Source organism: Adiantum capillus-veneris, chromosome 24 (assembly GCF_014529385.1).
Source record: "Adiantum capillus-veneris isolate H3 chromosome 24, ASM1452938v2, whole genome shotgun sequence".
Taxonomy (NCBI): domain Eukaryota; kingdom Viridiplantae; phylum Streptophyta; class Polypodiopsida; order Polypodiales; family Pteridaceae; genus Adiantum; species Adiantum capillus-veneris.
The window spans coordinates 58,208,170-58,214,830 of record NC_140954.1 but is presented as its reverse complement, the minus strand read 5'-3'; the positions used below and the strand labels follow the sequence as shown (position 1 = coordinate 58,214,830).

Genomic DNA, 6,661 nt, shown 5'->3' with positions numbered 1-6,661 from the left:
CTTCACTGTCACAAAACTCTGTGGGAGTGGTCTCGTTAGTGCTTACGTCAAGCGTAGCTAAGATATGCATCCATTCCAAAGGCTCGAAGGTTTCTTCTGGAAATGGATCTGCAATATATGCATCATCCACTACACTTCTTTCCAGTTTGCACTCATTTCTATCCAAGCCTCCATTGTCTGAAGCTCCGCACGTCCATAGTTGAGGTTTTTCGACCTGAAATGCTTGAATTTCGGAATTAGCTACTATGGCTGAGTCAAAATCCTCCACAGGTGTTCGGTGCACATCACGATAAGAGTAATCTTCGAGGTTTATCCTTGTGATGTTGTCCATGTGGCGAAGATACAGGTAGTTGTAGCCCCAGTCTTGTATCATCATGAGCTAGCACATGAAGGGTCTTCCAAGAATAACTTCATAGTTATTCCTGTCACCGAAGTCAACTACTGAGAACATATGCTCATATTCTATACCACATGACGTTACGATAATTTTTTCCAATATTCCCAAGGGTCTTTCGACATAATCATCGGCTAATTGTAGCTTCATTCTGGTCTTTCGAAGTGCCGGTTGGCTACACCTGCTCCACTATCCAAAACTGCCATGGTTTTGACGTCATTGAACTCCAGTGGTAGCATCGTGTTGCCTTCCTCACCTTCACAGTAATCTCCAACTTTGTTTACTGGTACAGGTTTGACACTAGCTTTTGTCTTTTGATCGTCACCCAACTCTGCTTCAAGCGTCTCTTGCAAATCCTTTAGACCCAATTTCTCTAAGCATGTGCTCACTTCTTTCCACATATGTGTATCTTGAGCAGCTCTGCCAACATTAAAGTGCATCTCACTTGCGTGGACAGCAACTCATGAAGCACGTTAGAGTCTAAAGTTGGCTTGAACAACTTTCTTTGAGACGGAAGGATCATAATGTCAGACTTGGCTTCATATTCGCCTTGATAAGTAGGGAGTTCCTTAAGATTTTCATCTATGCTCTCTGCCGATTTTTCTGACCCTATGTCTCCATACATCGACCCAGCATCTAGATCGGGCATCTGGCGTTCTACATCAACTTTCTCTAGAGGAGCTGACTCAAGTGTCATGCTTCCATCTTTGGCGTTTCTGATTAGCTCCCACAATTTATGAGGCCAATCATCTCTGACTTCAAGTTCCATGGGTGGTTCGTTATAGATGGATTTGTCTATGTTATTTTCCACCACTCTATGGTCCAACTCTTGTCTTTTGCTCTCTTCTTCAACCCGTGATTCTTCAATCTTTACTTGTGGATCAGATTTCTCTTCTGGTTCCTTGAAGCTAGCTTCTGGAACATTCACCTCCTCAGGTATATCACATTTTAGGTCAAATGGAGGTTGTTGACTCATCCTTTCCTTAACTGGCATCGCAGGAGGCTTTTCTAATTATGCCTGAGCTGTTTGGATCAATTGTTTGCACATTTCGAACCTCTGTTTCTCTAGCTCCGCATTTGGATAAGTCAGCCATTGATTTGCCTGAGTTTGATACGTTTCTATCCTGGCTTCATAGGCTTTTATTATAGCATCTAAGGGTTCACACACCTTCTCAACCAGGACTGATCCACCTGAACTTAGGCTACTACTCTCCTTATCTTTCTCTTCCTAGTTGTTCATGTTGTCTATCTTGTTTGGTTCTGCTTCCCCAGAATCAGATGCTACTCCAGAAAGATGTTGTTGCAATTGCTCTTGAGCTTTTGCAAGCTCAGCAGATACAGCCTTGTATTTATGATGATTTCTAGCTCTCTCCTTAGAGCGGATTTTACGTCTTTCTACCCTTCGACTAGGAGCTTGACTAGCTCTCTCTTGGCCTTCATCCTTTTTCTCACCTTCTTCCCCCTTAGCTTGAGCTCGTGTAACTGCCTTGACAGGTACAATCGCTTCGGTCTCCGATCCACTTGAAGAAGGTATCACTCCAATCTTACTTATGGTCACTTTTCCTTTATTATTGGTTTCGTTTGGACAGTCGGTATACAAGTGGGTGATTCCGCATTGATTACACTGAGGTTTGATACTCTGTTCCCCCACTGGACAACTGTTCATCAAATGATCTCCACCACACCGGTAACATGGTCCCAATGGTCTTGGTGGTTTTTGAGGAGGTTGCGGGGTGAAATTTTGCCTTGGAGGATAAGATCTTGGCTTCATTCCTCCCTGCTGATTAGCTATGAACATCAAAGTTCCTTGACCCACATGCACTCCCTCGTTAGACATCATGGAAGTTTCTGGTTGTGGAATGTAACTGGTGGTAGGATTCGACATCCATGGATCATACATCTCCCCCCCTCCTGTACTGAGTTCTACAGTTTGACCATATCCATAGTTCTCGTCCGTGTGGTAGGGCAGTGTAGGCACTAAGGCTCTTTCCTCTATTGGCTGATCTGTATACACGTACCTGAGTGCTGCCTGGGCTTCCCCTGGCAGTGGTGGTTGATGTCCAAGGACAGGTTTCGCTCTTTCCATCTCTGGCTGAACATCCGAATGTCCTTTGGCATATCTAGGTGGTGGTGGTGGTGCCCTATTCATCTGATATGGAGGAATGGCTTGCCCTTGTTGCGGCTGGTACACAGGGTTTGGCTGGTACTGCCTTTCTCTCACATATCCCCTTTGGTGGTAGCACTCTTCCGTCGAATGATTTGTCCACTTTTGTTCTATTTCACACCACTTTTGCTGCCGCAGTCTAGGTTGGTCGCGTGGCTGAGGTTGCATCACATGACACTGGGTTGTGGGATGACTCCCTCCACAGATGCTACATACACGTAATTGTGGATGTCTCACATGTTGAGGTGCCAACGCAGCATTGTTGAAACGCTCAAGGATTTTGTCTATAAGGGCATCGGTTTCTCCAGCGGTTCGCACAGGGGTTGTTGGTCCCGTGTTCACAACAATGGTAGTCACCCTAGAGTCGCTTGACCTGGTATCAGACTCCTTTCGAGATCCTCCATATATATTGCACTTGTCAACCAAGTATACTGCTTCTTTGATAACCTCGTCTAAAGTTTGGCATCTTTGAATATTCAAATCCTTCTTGAGATTCTCGTCTAGTAACCCTTCTATGAAGAGCAACGCTAGCCTTTCTTGTTGAGGGATCTCCCTGGGAGGACATATCTCCACATATTGCTTCAATCTCAAGGCAGCTTCCTTTACTTTCTCTTTCTCTTGTTGTTTGAAAGAGTATATTTGTGAGACTGTGTCATGCTTTATCCCACGTTTGGTGAATTCTTGGACAAAGTCAGATAAGAGATCCTCTATGTCAGAGAATGAGCTCTTACTTAATGGTTGGAACCAAGTCATAGCAGTACCATCTAAGGTCAATCCAAAGCCCTCATATTGCGTATGAAATTCATGTACTTGCTCTGCTCTCAGCACTTGTCTAAAGGCAGAAGCATGGGCATATGGATCCCCAGATCCTGTATATTTAGACGGCACGCATTTGGCGACTTGATGCGGCCTTAGGGGTCTGAATCCTACAATTGGTGTCCCAAGTACTTGTATAGTGTCCCCTGTATGTGCAATAGTGGTTCTCTGTTGTGGCCTAGCTACATTTTGCGTCATTTGAGTAGCTCTACTTGAGTTTCTGTTTGTCTCATTTTGTCGATGAATTCCTCCAGAGAGTGCTTCATCGCGTGGTGGATTCCTTGTTCCCGCTTGGAACGAATATCCACTCATGTTTGGCACTTGTTGCGTGTGGAATTCTGGTTTTTGAATAGGTTCAAAGAAACTAGTCTTACCAGGATTCTGCATAGGTTGCCTCTCTACTTGGATTGGTCTTAGGATGTCATCATCCATTAAGTTTCTTACTAGGATTGTAGGCGGTGCACTTGCTGCGGGCTTTGCTACTTCAGGGTACACAATGGGTAACCCTAAGTATGTATACCTACTCATCTTTGCAATAGAGGTCGGCGTGTACTCCTGACCAAACTTGTCTACAATTAAGAATTTACTTTCGTTCAAGAGGTAGACATACAAAGTCTTATCCGGAGTAGCCTCTTTCTCGTTTACGTCCTCATTGACATAGTACGCAGCGGTTTCTTCAGGAAAGGATTTGTAAATTCCCCATCGAGGATTGTCGGACATAAGCCTTCTAGTGGTGAAAGATCTGAACATGGTTCTATTGTTGTTTTCCTCTAGAGGCGGTTTCTCCTCGACCTCATCATCAGCTTTCGTCTTGGACTCATTTTGTCCCCATTTGTCCGCGACATCAGGGCTTTTGACTATCATGTAGTAAGCACCCTGTTCATCCATATAACCTCCTTTGCCATCATAAGTGGCCAGGACCCTATACTGTAATTCGACTAGATTATCTCCAATCTGAACACAGCTATGTTAACCCTCACGGCTCACGGACACCCCATCACCTACGACGGACGTGTATTATGTATTTGGTAGAGTCAGGTACCGGGCTTGTCGGACCAATAGGAAAAGGGTAAGAGTGATCGCCGATGAGAGGCGCACTCTAACTGGGACATTCAAGGGATTAGTTGGCTAAGCATGGGCGCCCAAGTGTGAATGTGGTGAGCTCATATAAAAGCCAACTAAACCTAAAATTCACTCATTCTCTCATTTGTGCAATAGAAGAGTGCTCTTGCTCCATCTCCATCTCCATCTTCTTCTTCTTCACCTCCTCGTGTGTGTGTATGTGAGAGAGAGAGAGAGGGAGAGTGTGTGTGCGATCGAGCATTACGAAGGCACGACGGCGGCGAAGCGGTTGAGCGTGGCACGACTGCAGCTTCTTCTTCATCGCGGCGAGGAATCCACCACGAAGGTGAGCGTAGAGCAGTGAGTGACACACCCTTTGCTCTCTTGAGCTTGCCAGATTAGTCCTGTTGTGTTCTTGGAGCCATTTGTGGCTCGCACACGGTGTATCGGCAAGTCCCTTGCTTCGACAGTGCGGCAAGGAGCGCACATTTTTGGCGCCGCTGCCGGGGAATCGCCCTGCACTAAGCCCAAGAGGCACTTTGTGCTTCTCCTATGAGTTGTTTGTAGTAGGAAAGAAGAGGAAGAGGAAGAGGAATGAGTTGTTTTTCTGCAAGTTGTTAATTTCTGTGTTGTCTGCAAGTTCTGTGATTTTTGCATAATGTTGTGTTTTCTATTTGCACACAGTCTTTGCACAATTAGTAGTCGTTAGCTTGTTTGCAGTGAATGAATAAGTAGGAAGGCAGTTAGCAATTTTTGTTTGCACACAGTCTGTACACAGTTTTCTGTCAAGGTTTGGCTGCACACAATCTTTGCACAGTAAGGTAGTGAGAGAGGAAGTAGGTGGATAGTTAGCTCACTGTCAGTAAGCAGTTAACAGATTAGTCAGTGGTTAGCAGCACTGTTAGTAAGTAGATAAGGTAGTGAGCTGTCTGTGAGCTATTGACTGGGAGGTTAGGTAGGTGAGAGTGTGTGTGGCCAAGAAAGGGTCACCTAAACCGCGCGCGGTCATCTCAAAAATAATAATAATAATAATAATAATAAAAACCGAGCCCAAGCCCAGGCCTCAGTCCTTAGTCTTATGATATATACTAGACTCACTCTTATATATATACCCTACCCCCTCAAGAGGGAATGAGAGCATGTGGGGCAAGTACTCCACTCTCCTCCCTTCTCTTCCCACTTGCACCCTTAGACTTTCTAATTTGGGCCTAGTTCCCTACTAGAAATTGACGGTTTTAGGGATTCCGAGGGCATAAAGTGACCAAATGGAGGGCTGTAAAGCACGGCATGTCCCTCTGACCGAGACGCTCGTTTTGAGCTATCATACGTTCTATTCTATAGCTGGGTCAGAAAAAAAGGACCAAAAAATCAAAAAATAAGAAAAGACTTGGGTTGCAAAACACCCAAAATTACTAGGTGAGCAGCCTTCACGGGCCCTCACTGACACTTCTAGGGGATCCAAGTCATATGAACCTACGCTCTGGATGAGTGTTAGAGCACGAGCATATTGGTAGTGCCTCCATTTACGCGGGCACCCATTATTCCTCCACCCTAGGTTCTGGACCTTCGGCCGGGACTCAAGGTAGCGCGACCCAAGATCCTCATATCGCGTATAGTGATTCTTCCTCTGACTACGAAGTCATGGAGGGGTATCCTACACCAAACCCTGATAGTTCAAGTCAAGACATGCATGCCATGGGCCCACGGCCCGGGTCCAGCGTGTTTAGCCACTTAAAAGAGACCCTTAGTAGAGCTACTCGCTCCGAACATGCGGTTAATGAAATAAATGAAGGGAGTGGGAAAGTAAATTCGTCATTCATGCGTAAAATGGACCCTATGCTTCTTGAGAGTGTGCATGTGAATGTTCCATCCACTGCACCTCCTGATCCTTTAGGACTATCTCCCTCTGAGGTTTTACTACCCGATGGTAGGAGTCTTGCCGAAGTACAAGAGATCGAACGCTATATGCAAGCAACAAGGGAGAGGGAAATTGAGAACCTACGAAGGCTAGAACAAAGTCGAGCCCTGAAAGCAAAGGCTCCTATGACAACAATCATGCCAGCCGAGCAACCGAGTGCTCCAAAGGTAGCAGTCACGGAGGGGCAAGCTATGGGGAGCAATAATGCTTCCACTTCAAGGGAAACCTCCAGCACGCTAGGCCTAGATGGGATATTCCTAAACGAAAATTGGGAGTATGACCTACAAGCAGAAGCTTTAACTGACCG

General features: G+C 45.6%; 1 pseudogene; it reads right to left on the bottom strand.

Annotated features, from left to right (window-relative positions):
- Positions 1-3,556: 3,556 nt before the first annotated feature.
- On the bottom strand, positions 3,557-4,124 carry LOC147426426 (uncharacterized; annotated as a pseudogene).
- Between the last annotated feature and the right edge of the window lie 2,537 nt (positions 4,125-6,661).